General features: G+C 48.9%; 1 protein-coding gene across 1 annotated transcript in view; it reads left to right on the top strand.

The window, feature by feature from the left end:
• Positions 1–7,848: 7,848 nt before the first annotated feature.
• The window catches only part of ZAP70 (zeta chain of T cell receptor associated protein kinase 70), a 41,835-nt gene continuing 31,535 nt past the window's right edge, over positions 7,849–18,148 (top strand). Inside the window, exon 1 of the mRNA XM_054650165.2 lies at positions 7,849–7,991. The gene's annotated coding sequence lies outside the window, so the exon portion shown is untranslated. The remainder of the gene's footprint in view (positions 7,992–18,148) is intronic.

Genomic DNA, 18,148 nt, shown 5'->3' on the forward strand with positions numbered 1-18,148 from the left:
AGTGCAGAAGGCAGGTCTTGGCTGAAGCGGTATAAAACTACTCAGCCTTTCTGTGGAGGAGCAGGGAGGGAGCTTGGGGCAGCCCTGGAGGCGATGCTGGGGCTCCCCTGTGGATAAAACATCCCAGGAACAGCCAGAAAGGACAGAGGCCGTGCTGGCAGTGCCACACAGAGCAGATAAAGCAAAGCCTGCCTTGGTTTTGGTTTGGTATTTTTTCCCCCCCCAAACAACAAACAACACCCCCATCGTGCATTTTAACCAGAGCTTTCCCAGTGCTGTTAAAAACTCAGGGAGAGCGTGAGGAAAGGGCCTGAAAGGCTCCACAGCAATGGCAGGGACTGGCTGGGAATCGACAGAAAGCCCTCAAGAACTCGCCAGTGTTTTCAGAAGTCCCTTCCCTCTGCAGTTACATCATTCCTGCCCCGCTGGCTGCGGGGATTGCGCTGCTCTCCTGCCCTCTGCCACCGTGGAGGGTCCCACTGAGGGACAAATCCCCCTCCAGAGCAAAGAAGAGCCCCTGGGAATAACCAAAACAACCAAACTCTGCTCGTTTCCAAACAAGCCCCTGGCAGGACACCTCAACAATAAAAGGCAGGAGCTCATTTCCTCCTTCCTTCTGAAGGCGGCTCTGGGATTTCAAAGCTGAATTCGTGAGCCTTGGTGGAGAGAGAATTACCTGGCAGTGCTGCAAACGCTGGAAAAATGAGCCTTTTCCGAGCTGCCCTTCCCTGGGAAGAGAGAGGGGCCCTGGGGAAGGACACAGGGGAAGGATGGAAGCACCAGGGTGAGGATGGACCCCCAGCCTGAGCCCTTGGTGGGGACAGAGCAACCCCAAAACCACCCTGGCAGTGCCTTTTGCTCCAGGAGGATTTGAATGAAGAGTAAAGAGGTGAAAAGTTGGCAGGGGAACACGTAACATATAAAAAAATATAATATATATACACACACATATATATATATATATCTTTTAAGATATATGTGTGTGTGTGTATATATACATATATATATATATATATATATACACACACACATATATCTTAAAAGATATATATTAAAAAAATTTATATATACATATATATTAAAATATATATTAAAAATGAATCAAATATATATTAAATATTATATATATACCCATATGTACACACACATATATTAAAATATATACCAAAATATAAATCAAATATATATTGAATATAAAATAAAATAAAAATTTAAACATATAGTAAATATATATTAACGATTATATTAAAATATACTAACAGAGAAATTAAATTTATAGATTAAATATGAAATAAATTAAATTAAACATTAAATCTATAGTAAATAAATGTATTAAATATTATATTAAATATAGAATAAAATATTATATATGTATTAAAGCAAACTCCCTGAACCTGAGGCTCCAGGAGGGGATCAAAGGGAAGCTCTGGGATAGCAGGACAGGATTTGCATCCCTGGGCAGTTGGTGTGGATGCCAAGTGCAGGACAGCCCTGGCAGCCTCGTGTCCTGCCCTGACCCTTGCGGGCACAGCCGGTGCCAAAGCCACGGGACACAGCCCTGGGCAGCCAGAGCTCCTGGCCACGGTCCCTGGTGCCACCCAGGCTGCCCCAGCTGCCACCAGACCATGAGATGGGCATGGAGAAAGAAAAAAGCCTCAAAGGCCTGGCCAGCCCCGTGTCCTGATGGGATGCTGGCCCAAAAAAACCAAAAGGGATAAAGGAAAAAGCAAGAAGCTGTGGTATTTTTGTGGTGGATGCCCCTAAATCCTCTGCTGTAAGCAAAGCAGGATGAACCTGACCTGGAGCTGGACCAGCCCTAATTCATGTTCTGCCATAAATTTGTTTTTTGGAGCCCTCTGATCTCCCCTCCAGGGATGGAGCAGCAGCAGGAGATGCCCAGGAGGGACCTCCTGAGTCCCCCTGAGCTGCCTGGAAGGTTTGCTGATCCAAATAGCCCAGAAAAACCAGGGAAAACATCCTTTGCTCCCAGGAGGAGCTGGCTGAGGCTGGAGATCACAGCCCCCAGCTCCACTCCAGCCACTCTCCCTGTGCAGACTGGAAAGGGCTGGCTCTGCACTGGAAAAAAAAGAGTTCAAAAGGGACTGGGATTGATTGCTGGGCTGGATTTTGGGCCAGTTCCCTGGCTGGGTGGACAGAGTGGTTTCCTTCCTCCCCAGGCCACGCTGGCCATTGTCTGAGCCCCCAGAGCACACCCAGAAAAGAGCAACTGAACAAAATATTTGGGGTTTAATTGAATGGTGCTGCTGCTGGCCAAGGAAAAATTAATTGCTGCAAGTGTGGCCTGGTGCCATTCCAGGGGTGTTCTGTCTGCTGGGGCTTGTCTCAAACACACTCAGTGTGGAATAAACAGGGATGGAGGGGCAGATTTCCTTCCCCAGAGAGTGGCTCTGTTCTGCCAGACCCTTTGGAAAACTTGTTTTTCCCTGATTCACAGAGTTTCCAGTCCCTCCTGGGTGGTAAATACAGAGTCAGACACTCCTGATTTACAAGGCAAATTCCCCCAGCTCTGTACCCCAAGGCAGCAGTGCTCTGAGCACCCTCAGATTTGTACCAGACCAGCTCCACAAATGGGCTTCACTCCAGTTTTGACCTGTCTCTGAGGAGGGGATGGAGCAGCAAAACCCTGTCAAGCCAAGACCTCCATCCCCTGCACAAATCCTGGAAAACAGGGAATGCTAAAACAACCAGAGGCTCACAGCAAAGAGGAGGGGGTGATAAACCTCCTAAAAGTTTCTATTCTAAAAGAATATTTCTATTCTAAAGAAACTTTCAGTCCCTGATGTTGCCAGAAAGTTTATCTTTCAGATTAGTTGGGTAGAAATATCTGATACCTGAAAAATCTGAAAATCTGCCTGAAAAAATGGTTTCATGGGGCAACCAACAACCCCCCCATTAAATCTCCAAAATCAGCCGGCTGCTTCCTCTCCCTAGGAAGAGGAGACGAGGCTGAATTTGCAGCAGAGGTCTGAAATCCTCGCCGTGCGGGGGATGGAGAGATGGAGAGGAGTTGGGAGCAGCCCGGTGCCACTGCACCCTCCTGTGGCTGCACGGAGCGGCCGGGGCCGCCCGGAGGATGAAACAGCGGCGGGAGGATGGGAACACCACGGGGTGATGGAAACAACAGTAGGATCCTGGAACCCCTTGGGGTGATGGAAACCGAAACCCCTCGGGATGATAGAAACACCTCAGGGTGATGGAAACACTTCCAGGATGATGGGAACCCTGCTAGGATCCTGAAACCCCTTGGGGTGATGGAAACCCCTCAGGATGATGGAAACACCTCAGGATGATGGAAACACTTCCAGGATGATGGGAACCCTGCTAGGATCCTGAAACCCCTTGGGGTGATGGAAACCCCTCAGGATGATAGAAACACCTCGGGATGATGGAAACCCCACGGAAAGATGGAAGCCCCACAGGATCCTGAAACCCCTTGGGGTGATGGAAACCCCTCAGGATGATAGAAACACTTCCAGGATGATGGAAACACTTCCAGGATGATGGGAACCCTGCTAGGATGCTGAAACCCCTTGGGGTGATGGAAACCGAAACCCCTCAGGATGACGGAAACACCTCAGGATGATGGAAACACTTCCAGGATGATGGAAACCTGGCCAGGATCCTGAAACCCCTTGGGGTGATGGAAACCCCTCAGGATGACAGAAACACCTCGGGATGATGGAAACACTTCCAGGATGATGGAAACCCGGCCAGGATCCTGGAACCCCTTGGGGTGATGGAAAACCCCTCGGGATGATGGAAACACCTCAGGATGATGGAAACCCCAGGGAAAGATGGAAGCCCCACAGGATCCTGAAACTCCTTGGGATGATGAAACCTTGGTGGGATGATGGAAACACTTCCAGGATGATGGAAACGCCTTGGGATGATGGAAACCACCCGGGATGATGGAAGCCTCGCAGCTCCATCATCCCTACAGGATCCTGAAACCCCTTGGATTGATGGAAACAACAGTGGGGTGATGGGAACACTTCCAGGAAGATGGGAACACTTCTGGGATGATGGAAACCCTGCTGGGATCCTGAAATCCTCTGGGGTGCTGGAAACAGTGGTGGGATGATGGAAATCCCTCGGGATGACGGAAACCCCAATGGGATGATGGAAACCCCACAGGATGATGGAAGCTCCATGGGACCCTGAAATGCCTTGGGATGATGGAAACCCCTGGGGATGATAGAAACACCTCAGGATGATGGAAACCCCACGGGACGATGGAAACACCTCGGGATGATGAAAACCACCCAGGATGATGGAAGCCCCACTGCTCCATCATCCCCACAGGATCCTGAAACTCCTTGGGATGATGAAACCTTGGTGGGATGATGGAAACATTTCCAGGATCCTGAACCCCCCTGAGATGCTGGAACCCCCTTGGGATGATGGAAACCCTGGTGGGATGATGGAAACACATCCAGGACTATAGAAACCCCCTTGGGATGATGGAAACCCCACCAGCATCCTGAAACCCCCTGGGATGATGGAAACACCTTGGGATGATGGAAACACTTCCAGGATGATGGAAACCCTTCCAGGATCCTGAAACCCCTTGGGGTGATGGAAACCCCTCAGGATGATAGAAGCACCTCGGGATGATGGAAACACTTCCAGGATGATGGAAACCCTGCCAGGATCCTGAAACCCATTGGGGTGATGGAAACCTTGGTGGGATGATGGAAACACTTCCAGGATGATGGAAACACCTTGGGATGACGGAAACTGCTCCAGATGATAGAAACACCTCAAGATGATTGGAAACACCCCAGGATGATGGAAACACCTCGGGATGATGAAAACCACCCAGGATGATGGAAGCCCCACAGCTCCATCATCCCCACAGGATCCTGAAACCCCTTGGGATGATGGAAAAAACAGTGGGGTGATGGGAACAGTTCCAGGATGCTGCAAACCCTGCTGGGATGATGGAAACCCTGCCAGGATCCTGAAAACCCATGGGATGATGGAATTCCTTGGGGTGATGGAAATCCCAGTGCGATGCTGGAAACACTTCTGGGGTGATGAAAGCTCCCTCAGGATGAGGGACTGAACCCTCCCAGGATGATGGAAACTCCATTGGGATGCTGCAAACCCTGACGGGATAATGGAAACCCCAGGAGGATGATGGAAACACTTCCAGGGTGATGGAAACCCCCTCAGGATCATGAATACCCTACTGGAATGATGGATTGAACACCTCAGGATGATGGAAACCCCGGTGGGATGCTGCAGACCCTACTGGGATGATGGAAACCCCGGGGGAATGATGGAAACATTTCCAGGGTGATGGAAACCCCCTCAGGATCATGGAAACCCCATTGGAATGATGGACTGAACCCCTCAGGATGATGGAACCCCCGGTGGGATGCTGCAGACCCTACTGGGATGATGGAAACCCCGGAAGAATGATGGAAACACTTCCAGGGTGATGGAAACATTTCCAGGATGATGGAAACCCCCTCAGCATCATGGAAACCCCACTGGAATGATGGACTGAACCCCTCAGGATGATGGAACCCCCCCAGGATGCTGGAAACGCCCCAGGATGGTGGCCTGAACCCCAGAGAAGCACAAAAGCCGACACTTCCTGGCTGATTTGGCACTTCCTGGCAGTGCTGGATGGTGCCCAACGTGTCCAACCTGCACCACACCAAGGCCAGGGCTTGTCTGAAGGCTTGAAAAGGCTGCAGACTCTGTCCTGGTTGCCATTAGGACACACATGGAATGCTGCTGAGGCCTGACGGGGTAATTCTGTGTAAGCATTTTGTACATAAAATGAAATATTCTCCCTGCCTTGCTATGTCTGAACTGCAGGGCCTGGGCAGAGTTCCCAGCTCTGGCTCTACATCACAGCCTGGCCCCAAGTCCGTGCTGGGACAAGCTCCTTGGCCACAGACTCACCCTTTTTATGGCTGTTCAGCACCCAACACAACAAAGCTCCATTCAGCCCTTCAGCTACTGCAGCAATAAACAAAGTGCTGGGCTTTGTTTGCAGCCCAGAGGCTGCAGGTTGAGAACCTGCAAGTGAAACAAGCTGGAAACAAATGGGTTTGTTTTTCCACCGGGGCACAGACATGTAAACTAATTGCCCAACAGTAAAGCCAGGCTTAATTAGTCCCAGGTGTTAAATAAAATAGGGTTGGTGTTTCCCAAAAGTGTAACTCTGGCTTGAAGGAGGCGCAGGCTTTGAGAGCAGAGCCATCAGAAGGGATTATTGAGATCCTTGTGCTTGATCCCAGAATTCTGGGGGGATTTTGGGGCAAAGGACAAATATTCAGGTGGGTTTTGCTGAGGGCACTGCAGTGGGGTGCTGCATTTTCACCTCAGGATCTCACCTTGTCCTTGGAAAAACTTTGCTGTGGATTTTTGGGTAAACACCATGAAGAATTCCATGTGAAATTTAAAACAAAGGGCTCCTGGGGGAACATTCCGGGGGCTGAGGGATGCTCAGGGGCACCTTGTACTCTGCCAATCCAACCTATTCCCAATTTTTTTAAATTCCAATCAGTCCTGAACATCATTAAACTCATCCTGTTTAATCAGGGCCTTAGTCCTGACTTCTACAGTACAATTTTCTGCCAGCAAAAGTTAAGAAACTTTGGGATTGTCTGCCCATCTCCTTGGGACACCTCTTTGCATTCAGCAGGAATCAGTCATGGATGGGGCCGATCCAGAGGGAGGTTTCCCTGCCCATGGGGGGGTTGGAAAGATGGGATTTAAGGTTCCTTTCCAACCCAAAGCATTCCATGATCCCGTGGTGCCACAGCCTTGTCCCTGTACCCAGCAATTCCAGGATGGGTGGCAGCGAGCTGGGGATGAAACGCGGAGATTTTTCCTCCTGGAAAGGGAGGCCTGGCCCTGAGGAGCAGCTGGAAATCCTGCAGAACATCAACACCCTGTGGTGGCACTGGGGATGGAATGTCCCCAGCCCTGCTGGCAGTGGTGGCACTGGAGATGGAAGGTCCTCAGCTCAATGACAACGTTCTGGCCACTCTGGCACCACAAAGAGCCGATCACTGATCAGAAACAGAGAGGAGAACCAGGCCAGGAGAGGCTCCTTGGGCTCCTGAGCCTGCCCTCCTGGCCCATCACAAACCACAGCTCCCAAGCAGCTCCTCCCAGAGGGCCTTTCTCAGTAGCTCCTGGCTTGGATGTGGAAAACCCAAAGAAATTCAGTTTTCCTTACTCCTCTGGCTGACAGGAGGGGGCAGCCAGGGGGGTCAGACTCTGCTGCCAGGACAGGGACAGGATGGAGGAAATGGCCTCAAGCTCCTCCATGAGGAATTTGGAGAACACCGGGAGGAATTTCTCCATGGAAAGGATGGTCAGGAATCAAGAGGGGCTGCCCAGGGAGGTTTGGAGTGCCCATCCCTGGAGGTGCCCAAGGAAGGCCTGGAGGTGGCACGCAGAGCTCTGGGCTGGGGACAAGGTGGGCATTGGCCACAGGATGGACTCGATGACCTCAGAGGGCTTTTCCAGCCCAGCTGACCCTGTCATCCTGTGGCAAAGACACTCGTGCACAGAGAATCCCTTTCCCACCAACATCTGCTCAGTGGGAACTGTTCAAGGAGAGAACTTTGCTCCCAAAGCAACATCTCCCCTAAAACATCCATTTAAATAACAACAGCTCCTCACCAGCTCCCTGGGACCCCTTCCCTCCCACAGCAGACCCCTGCTCTGACACCGGGAAGATCTCAGATCTCTTTCACTCTTCAGAGCTGCACAGCTTTTGTTTGCTCCCCTTTCCTTTCCTGTGCAACAAGGAAATAGGGTCACATTTCAGAGAAACCCAGCCAGCGGTGGTTTGCGAATGCCAGAGCTCTCGCTGGATGCTGCGGCCTCTTCTTTCCCAAAACTGACACAACCCTCACTCCACAGAGATTCTTTTCCTTCTTTTTTCCCTTCCTGCTCCCCAGCTGCTGTAGGGAAGCCCCCAAAGCTTCTCGGCAGAGCAGGTAAGAGGCACTTTTTGTTCGCTGCTGTTGTTTGGGGTGGCGGGCGCATCATGGCTGCTTTGTTCCCTGCCTGGTGGCTTTCTGCAGCACCGGGGCGTTCAGAGGGGAGATCCTGTGAAATGTTGGTGTTGAGATTCCAGATTGATTCCTCATTCAACCTTGGTTTTCCTACTGATCACTCTATTGGAAAAAAATGCGGTTGAGTTGGGGCCATCACGTTGTTTTTGAAGCTGAGGGGGTTTAGATGGGTCAGAAGACAACGAGATGGTGGCTTGTGCTCCAGCACCCCTGGCCAGCCTTTCCCTTCCTTTTACCTCTGAACATGGCATCAAAACTCTGGAAGTTTCTCCTTACATTTCCTGTGAGCCTCGGTGGCAACGTGGGAAGGTTTAGGATCTCAGTGGCAACGTGAGGAGATTTACGATCTCAGTGGAACTGTGAGGAGATTTAGGATCTCATTGGAACAATGAGGAGATTTAGGATCTCAGTGTCAATGTGGAAAGGCTTGGGATCTCATTGGCAATGTGAAAAGATTCAGAATCTCAGTGATACTGTGGGAAGGTTTAGGATCCCAGTGGCAGTGTGAGAGATTTAGGATCTCAGTGGCAATGTGAGAAGGTTTAGGATCCCAGTGGAACTGTGAGGAGATTTAGGATCTTAGTGGAACTGTGAGGAGATTTAGGATCTTAGTGGCACTGTGGGAAGGCTTAGGATCCCAGTGGCAATGTGAGGGGATTTAGGATCTCAGAGGCAATGTGAGGGGATTTAGGATCTCAGAGGCAATGTGAGGGGATTTAGGATCTCACTGGCAATGTGAGGGGATTTAGGATCTCAGAGGCAATGCGGGAAGGTTTAGGGAACCTGGCACCTGCTGGACAATGCTCCAAACACTCCAGAAGAACTTCAGGGATTTTCTGCTGGCCATCATAGCAATAAACAGACTGGAATCCAGAGGCAAACTCACTTTTATTTCCTTGGGTTTCTTCGGCATCTCCTCTGTTGATACCCAGTGAGGACAGGCACAGTTCCAAGCACAGTCTGGGGTGGTAGGGAATAACCTGGGACAAAGGAAACTTGGGTTTGAACCTCAAAAAACCCTTCCCTATCCATTAGACTTGGAATAAACCCCACAGGAACACCAGGGAAAGCCATCCCAGGGAAGAACTGGAGGAGGGATCCGGCTCCTCGCTGGCAGGGGATGAACAAAATGGATCTTCCTGATTTATTTATGGTTCTGCTGGTTCCAATCCCTCACCCTCCTTTTTCCTCTTGGGAAGAGGGACCCAATTTTTCAATTGTCTGAAAAGTTTGCTTATGTTGCTGGGAATAGGATTTCCTAAACAAATGTGGCTGCTGCCACGGCAGGATTTAGAATTTGCACATATTAATGCACAACTTAAAAAGTTAATTCCCATTAGGGAAGAGGATTTCTTGGAAACTCCCAGATAACCAGGACAATTCATAGTCTCTGTGTAAAGCACCCAGCTCCATGAAAAGCAGAAATTCTGGGAATTCCCAGGTTCCCTCCATGCTCTAAACCCACCCAACCAAGCACAGAGAACTTGGCTTGAGCAGCCAAGGTCAGGAAGGACAAAGGTGTCGGTTAAGCCGAGCTTTTCCTCTCACAAACCCCAAGCAGGTGGGACTGGAGGCACAAAAACAGAGAGGCTGAAGGCAAAGAGTGGCACCGAAAGGATTTTTTTCACCTCTGACAACATTTGGGGTTGAGTTGGGTAACGAGCAGGGAGCAGCTCCTTGTGGGGCAAAGCAGGAAGTTCTGGAGGGTTGGAAATACTCAAAAATACAAATAATTGTTATCAGGTGATTGGAAGGCTGACGCTTTTTGTTTAGTGCTTGATTTCCTGGGAATCTCTGTGGATTCCTGGGGAGAATTAGGTGGTAACTGCATGTGGATGGGTTGGGAATTAAAGCCATGGAATCCCAGAATGGTTTGGGCTAAAAGGGACCTCAAAGCCCATCCAGTGCCACCCCTGCCATGGCAGGGACACCTCCCACTGTCCCAGGCTGCTCCCAGCCCTGTCCAGCCTGGCCTTGGGCACTGCCAGGGATGCAGGGGCAGCCCCAGCTGCTCTGGGCACCCTGGGCCAGGGCCTGCCCACCCTGCCAGGGAACAATTCCTGATTCCCAAGATCCCATCCAGCCCTGCCCTCTGGCACTGGGAGCCATTGCCTGGCTCCTGTCCCTGCAGGCCTTGTCCCCAGTCCCTCTGCAGCTCTCCTGGAGCCCCTTCAGGCCCTGCCAGGGGCTCTCAGGTGTCCCTGGAGCCTTCTCTTGTCCAGGTGAGCATCACCAATGTTTAATGCTGGCTAATATAATACAGACTGTAAGTACACACACCTAAAGCATAGACAGAGATACAATAAATACATTAATACAATAAATACATTTAATAAAATGAAATATAATAATAGAATATTTAATATCATTAAATATAGTCATAGATACAATAATACATTAATATTTAATAAAATGAAATATAATAATAGAATATTTAATATCATTAAATATAGTCATAGATACAATAAATACATTGATATTTATACAGAATGAAACATAGTAATAGAATATTTAATATCATTAAATATAGACATAGATACAATAAATACATTAATATTTATATAAATGAGACATAATAATAGAATATGTAATATCATTAAATATAGACATAGATACAACAAATGCATTAATATTTAATATAATGAAATATAGTAATAGAATATTTATTATAATTAAATATAAGCTTGAAGTGTAACCCTTGCTCTTAGTGCTTAGTGCAGGAATGTGCATTTTTAAACACAGCTTTGATCCCTGCATGTGCTGATTTGGCCTTGCAATATCCCAGAGGTGCCAGGAAAGGCTCTGCTGGGTGTGGAATTGAATGGGCACAGCCCAGAGAGAGCCCAGAGCATGGGACAGATCCCAGGGGGCCATGGGGACCATGGGCAGCTTCCACCAACTCCACACAGAGCCAGGAATCAAATTCCAGCCCCAGTGAGGGAGGCAGCAAGGATAAACCATGAACCAGTCTGAAATAACTCAATTTCCCCACATCTCATCCAAATCATTGCAACAAAACCCCTTTGCTGTTGTAATTAAAAATAAACAAAATGCCCTGGGCAGATCTAACCCTTTATTTCTGCCTCAGAAAATCTTGGCTCAGCTTTATACTTAGAAAATAAGGATCCCAAGCTGCCTGTGAGTGGACCATTTCCACACTCAGGGAATGTGGGAACAAATTCCATTGTCCCTCACAAATCAGTGCTCACATGCAGGGGTGTCCTGACCCCTCAGAGGTGATGTCCAACACTTTCACTTCCCAGCTGTCTTCATTTTCCTCCTCAGAATTTCCTCCTCAGAATTTCCTCTTCAGGAATTTCCTCTGGCCGCCCTCTAATCAAGCCCAGTTAGATTTTCTGTTTGCTGCCCAGAACACAGATTAATAAAGGAATGGTCTCTGTCTGCTTTGCAATAACATTCCAGCAATGCTCAGGCAAAGCTGGAGCTCCCAGTCCCATGGAGACCCTTCCAGAGCATCACCCACCACCAGGACATTCCACACGTGGGATTTTGGGCCTTCAGCTGGATCCTGCAGAATTCCTTTCCTTGTTGCACTTTCAATTTCAGCCTTACGTTCATCTTTCTTCTTTTAAGACTCCAACCAGAGCATCTGATGCTCAATAAACTTTCCTGCTCCTAAACTTCCTGCTGGCATGGAGCTCAGGGCAAGGCTCTGCCCCCCGAGGCTGCTGGGCACTGCCCAGGCTCCCCAGGGAATGGTGCCAAGGCTGCCACAGCTCCAGGAGCCTTTGGACACAGAATCACAGAATTCCAGAATCACTGGGCTGGAAGAGACCTCCAAGATCATCGAGTCCAACCCAGCCCCAGCACCTCAACTGAGCCCTGGCACCCAGTGCCACATCCAGGCTTTGTTAAACACACCCAGGGATGGGGACTCCACCACCTCCCCAGGCAGAACATTCCAGAACTTTATCACCCTTTCTGTAAAAAACTTTTTCCTAATACCCAACATAATATCCTAATTAGGTTTTTCCTAATATCCTACCTATAGGATAGGATCTCACCAACTTTCTAATATCCAACCTAGATTTTTTTCCTAATATCCAACCTGTATTTCCCTTGGCACAGTTGAGGCTGTGTGCTCTGGTTCTGTCAGTTCCTGGAGAAAGAGCCCAGCCCCAGCTGAGCACAGGCACCTTTCAGGAGCTGCAGAGAGCGATGAGGGCACCCCTGAGTCTCCTTTTCTCCAGGCTGAGCACCCCCAGCTCCCTCAGTTGTTCCTCACAGGGTTTGTGTTCCCAGCCCCTCACTGACAGAGCCCTCAGGGCTGCTCAGGGTGGGGTTTGGGGTGGCTGTGCAGGGGCAGGGGCTGGATTTGATCCCTGTGGGTCCCTCCCAGCTCAGGATACTCTGGGATGCTCAGAAACCCCTCTGTTGCAAGAGTTAAACCCCGAAGCAGAACCTTGAGCCTCCCAGTCCATCCACCTGGAGCTTTGGCAAGGCCTGGAGTGGATGGGGTGGAGGAAATGGGACACTCTGGATTCTGCCCAGGGCTGGGGTGGGCAGCACTGGGTGAGCAAAACTGCAGAGCAGGAATCACTGAGCAGAAAAAAGCAGCAAAATCATCAGCTCTGGGGTTATTTTTTCCACCAAGTACATCACGAGTACTCCAGCACCTGCAGAAAATAAGTGAAGTCTCCAAACCTCCTTTTATGACGATTTCACCAAGCCAGGCACTCTCTCCCAGCACTTCAGGGATGTTTCTGCATGTCAGGAATCAACTGGACAGGAAGCACAGGCAGAGTTGGAAGAGACCCCAGCCCCAGCATCTCTCAGTGATTGACTGCAACCCTGAGCTCAGATCTCACAGAAAACCCTTCTGCCTCCAAGGTGCCCAACACAGCCACACTTTGCCCAGGTTCTCTCTTATTCTGGCCTCAAAAACACCAGGGGCTGAGTATTTTAAACCTTAAAAAGGTTTAAAATTTTAACAGACTTAGAAAGTCTCTTACAAAACCAACTGATTTGTGCCTCTGAAAAGTTTCTAACACTCCCCCAGCCATAGCCTGTGAAGTCACTTAGATGTGACAGGCTGAGCCAGGGAAGAACAGATTATTCAGGTTTTTGGCTCTCCTGCTCTCCATCTCGCCAGAAAACTCCCAGTGTTGGTCTCTGAAGCTGAGTGAACCCTTCTAATTTCATTTTGGAAAGGTGCAGTCAGCACTGAGCACCCTGCAGCAGATCACACCCAAATCTGATGTTGAGATCTGCAGGGCAAGTGGAAAGTGCTGGGTTTTTTTTTTTCAGTGAAAATCACAACTTTTTTTCCTGTCAGATGTTTGTGCAGATCCAGCAGATGATCTGTGAACACATCCATGTCTGGTTTGCCCCTCAGTTTTTATCTGGGCTCCTGATCTTTCACGCACAGAGGCAGAGGTGGGAGCGCCCCCAGAAATAAAATATCACAGCCAATAAACTTTGTTTGATTAATGCAGTTCTAGGGGAGACTGAGCATTAACCAGTGGGAGAGCATCTCCCAGTTTCTGTGTCAGATGTTCAAGGTCCTGTTGTCACCCCCAGTACAGAGGGGGATGGATGGAGGAGGGTCCTACCAGAACCAAACTGGGCAAACTGGGCACGGACCCCAGAGCTGGGGCTGAGCTGGGAAAGCATCCAGAAAGTCCTGCAAATCCTGCAAATCCTGCTGATGGGTTTCTCTTGGAGACAGATTTTATGAGCTCTCAGAGAACCCATCACACCTGAGACAGCCCAGCTACCCCAATGGCATCAAATTAGCAGCATGGCTTCTGAGGTAGTGTTGGAAACAGAGAAAGGCTTAATGAAAAGCAAAATAACAAAGCTCTTACAGAGAAAAACTGAGCTAGGGGTGAGAGGTTCTTGCTCCTGCTAAAACACCCCACAAAAGCAATTATTTCCTTTATTCTCTTCTTTTCCTAGTGAATTACCCAGGTGGGACCTCTTGGCCTCTGTCCAGTGGACAGCCCCAGGTCGGAGGTGCAGTCCCAAACGTCCTATGAGGTGTCTTTGTACCAAACTGGGAGAGAAACTTGTGGGCTTTTTGCCTTTTTAAGCAGTTAAAGAATAATTTAGTCACTCTGTGAACAGGGCGCGCATTCCCACATCCTGTCCCAAGGAGCATTATTTGGATGTGGAGGCAGACAAGAGTGTGGAGAGAAAAACCCCACAGCCACAGCAGGGCAGGGTGAGGGATGCCAGAGGGATCAGGGGTGCTCAGTGCTGCCTGCACCTCCCCAAAATCCACTCCCATGGCTTAAACCAGGCCTTTCTGGGCACTCAGCTGGGCCCAAGCAGGGCAGGACAGGCCCAGCTCAGCTGCCATTCCCTGGCATGTGGAGGGATTTCCACCCTGGAAAGTGCTGAATAAAAGCTGCTGGCCCCGTGAAGAGGCTGTGGGGGAAATAACCCTGCTCTCAGTGCCCCAAAACACAGCCAGGAACATCCCCCGCAGCCGAGAGCGACCTCCAGCACCAATCCCCATCCTCTGAGCACAGGGAAATTGTGTCCAGTGAAATCTGTGCCCATGTCTTGGGTTTTTGTGGTTGGGATGACCCCTGAGGTATTAGAAAGTCTTTTTTTTCCTCAGCCTTACGACTGAAGAAGAAATTGAGATTTGTCGGTTTTCCTTTTCAAGGTTGTTTATTTGCTCTTATCTATTCCATTCTTTCTCTGAGCTGCTGAGATCTGTCCAGCAGGTCGGGTTGTGGCACACTGACCACCCTTGGGGTGGTGTTAGCTTTTTATACTAAGAACTATGTGTACTTTATTTACAATAGTTTTCCAATATCTATCACCTATGTCAGACAGTCTGTCTCTACTCTAAACCAATCTAAAAGTGTCACCATCACAGCAGAAGATGGAGGACAAGAAGAAGAAGAAGAAGGACAGGACATGCCCAGATTCCTCCATCTTGCCTCTTGAACCCCCATTCTAAATCCCCAAAATTCTACTTTTTCACCCTGTGAGAAATTAATTTTCATTCTACTCAAACTCTTGTGACTTCTAAATCTTCACACAAAGTTGTTAATTGTTTCTATGGGTTAAAATTGAAGGCACAGAGGAATGTCCTGGGTTCTGACATCCATGGGCTCCTCTTGTCCCCCAGGTCCAGTTTGAGGGGGAGCAGAACACGAGGGCCCCAAAGGTTTTCTGTGGGGCAGCATTTCCCTCTTCTGCTCCTTCTTGTGTCCTTTCCAAGAGGGAAATGCTGGGTTTTGCCTGCTCTGGGGTGTTCAGCTGCAAGGTCACCTCAGAGATATTTTTCCTGGGTGGAAAAGTGGAGGCAGAGTTAAATAGAGCCCATGTGGGAACAGCGTGAGCACGGGCAGTTATTGATTAATGCAACCTCCCCTTGAGAGCACAGGAAGGACAAACACCAGGAACTCACCAGACCATGGAGAATGAGTTGTTTTTGCACCTCAGTCCTGATCACTGAATTATAAAAATGTGCCAGAGAGTATTTACTGCTGTGCACAGGGAGGGTTTCACTCTCCTTTCACACAAAAAATGTCACAAAATCCTCCTGTGCTCGGTGGTTTTCAGTTTTCCACAAAAGACTGACAGAACCAGAAATCACATTGGCCCCAGAAAGAAACTGGAAGCAGGATTTTCCCTAATGGAACTCAGGATTGCAGGAATCAGCAATGGGAAAATCCTGTGAGCTCATAACTGGGGGTTCTTCCTGCCTGGGGAGGATTGTTCCCATTTCCTGATCCTGTGCTGAGGGCCTGCCAATGGCACTTCCAGGCTCCTCCTGCCCCACATCCTGATGAATCTTCTTGCTTGGAAATGTTTCTTGATACCCAGACTTCCTTTCCACTGATTAATTCCTTCTGCCTTATCCCTGTTCCATTTTATGAGCACATCCAAACCAGTTTTTCCTCTCTGAAGGAAACTTGTGCTCCTCAGACGCTTCTCCCTTGCTCTCAGATGTTCCCCCATCACTCTTGGCCAACAATTAATGTTTGTCTCCCTCCCCCAGGGCTGAGCCCATCAATCAGCCCAGCCAGGCCCTTCATCTCTTCCACTGCTCTTTCCTGAACTTGTCACATTTCCAACACTTTGAGGCTCAAATCATCCCCCAGAATAACTCATTTCAACCTCACCAACGTGCTGGGATCATGGGACTGAGCCCCAGGGGTGGTATTTATTTTATTCCTTAATTTTCAAACCGCAGGGAATGTTTAGGTCTGGTCTATGCAGTCTGAGCTCCTCGTGGTGTGTCTGAGGAGCAGTGAGGGCTCCTCCAGCCCTTCCTCACCTGGCAGCAGCTTTCACCCTCTGTGCCCACAGGAACATTCTGACTATAAAGATGAACCCAACACATTCATTTTGTGGTGTTGGGAGCTGCTGGTGGCCCCTTCACCTGAGATTTCAGACTGTGACTCACAGACAGCAGAGCCCCTGGCACTGCAGGCACAGAGAATTCACTTTGGTCTCTCAGCCAAATCCAGAGCTGCATATTTCTGTATTTTTTATATTTCTGTGTTTTTATATTTCTAACCTGCCCAAAGCCCCTCCAGCAGGGCTACAGGAGGTTATGTCCCTATTCCAGACACTCCTGGAGCACAGGAGCTGCTGTGCCCCACTGGAAGGTGAGGATGAAGCAGCTCCAACATCTGCTGCAGATGTTCAGAGGCCAAAGTGGTCTGGGGGAGCTGGAACTTCCACCTGGCTATTGTATCTGCAGGGAATGTCCTGATGAAGGCAGGAGTGATGAATCTGACTCCATATTCTCAGAAGGTTCATTTATTACTTGATAATACTATATTATATTAAAGAATTCTATATTATACTAAAAAATACTATATAGAATATGGAATACTAAGAATACAAAGAATACAATACTATTATATTATATTATATTATATTATATTATATTATATTATATTATACAAAAGAATACAGACAGGAAACTTACACAATGTTAAAAAGATAATAATGAAAATTTATGAATCTTTCCATAGTTCCTGACACAACTTGGCCCCAGTTGGCCAAAAAAGTCAAAACAACTCACACCAGAACCCAATGGAACAATCACCTGTGGGTAAACCATCTCCAAACACATTCCACATGAGCACAACACAGGAGAAGCCAATGAGATAAGAATTGTTTTCATTTTTCTCTGAGGTTTCTCAGCTCCCCAGGAGGAAAATCCTGGGCAAAGGGATTTTTTCAGAGAATGTGGATGCCACCCCCTTTCCAGTGGCCCTGGGCAGTTTTGGGGCAGCTCAGGGAAATTTTTGTGCTGTCCAAGCTGAGGTGACCAACGTGTGGCACTGACACAGCAGCAGCACAATGAGCTCAGTGCTGGTTTGGGTGGCAGCTGCTGGGTTTGGGATGGATAATGGGTGAATTCCTTATTCAGAGGGTGGGCAGGACCTGGCACAGGGTGCCCAGAGCAGCTGTGGCTGCCCCTGGATCCCTGGAAGTGTCCTAGGCCAAGCTGGACAGGGCTTGGAGCAGCCTGGGACAGTGGAAGGTTGTTGGATGATGCCCTTTTCTGACCTAGAGATTGGCCAACTGAGAGGCATTTTAAAAACTCAAAAAATTGTTTAAAAACCCCATAATTCAACAGAAGGTGTCCCTGCCATGGCAGGGATGGGATGGGATGGGATGGGATGGGATGGGATGGGATGGGATGGGATGGGATGGGATTTAAGGTCCTTCCCAACCCAAAGCATTCCAGGATTCCCTGAGCTCACAGCCCGGGAGGGCCAGACCCAGGGACAGCTCTGCTCCTGCAGAAATGGGATTAATGGTCCCTTTCAAGGTGGTTTTTGCTGTGTGTGAGCAGCTGCCTTGGTTCTAGACAGTTTTTAAGAGCTGGACATTCTAAAATGACTCCCATTAAAATTTTAACCCATTCCTTTAAGGTCCCTCCAACCCAAAGCATTCCATGGTTCTGTGACCCCCTGTTCCAATCCTCCTCTCCAGGAGGGACCTGTGAGGGTGGCTCCAGTGGAGAACTGCGAACCAGAAATGCCACAAAGTTCCACATCTGCACAGAGATGCTGCCCAGAGTGAGAATTCCTTAAAAACCCACCTTGGGATGCAGAGAGAGGAGAAGGGAGGTGGTT

The sequence above is a fragment of the Agelaius phoeniceus genome, chromosome 29, assembly GCF_051311805.1.
Source record: "Agelaius phoeniceus isolate bAgePho1 chromosome 29, bAgePho1.hap1, whole genome shotgun sequence".
Taxonomy (NCBI): Eukaryota; Metazoa; Chordata; class Aves; order Passeriformes; family Icteridae; genus Agelaius; species Agelaius phoeniceus.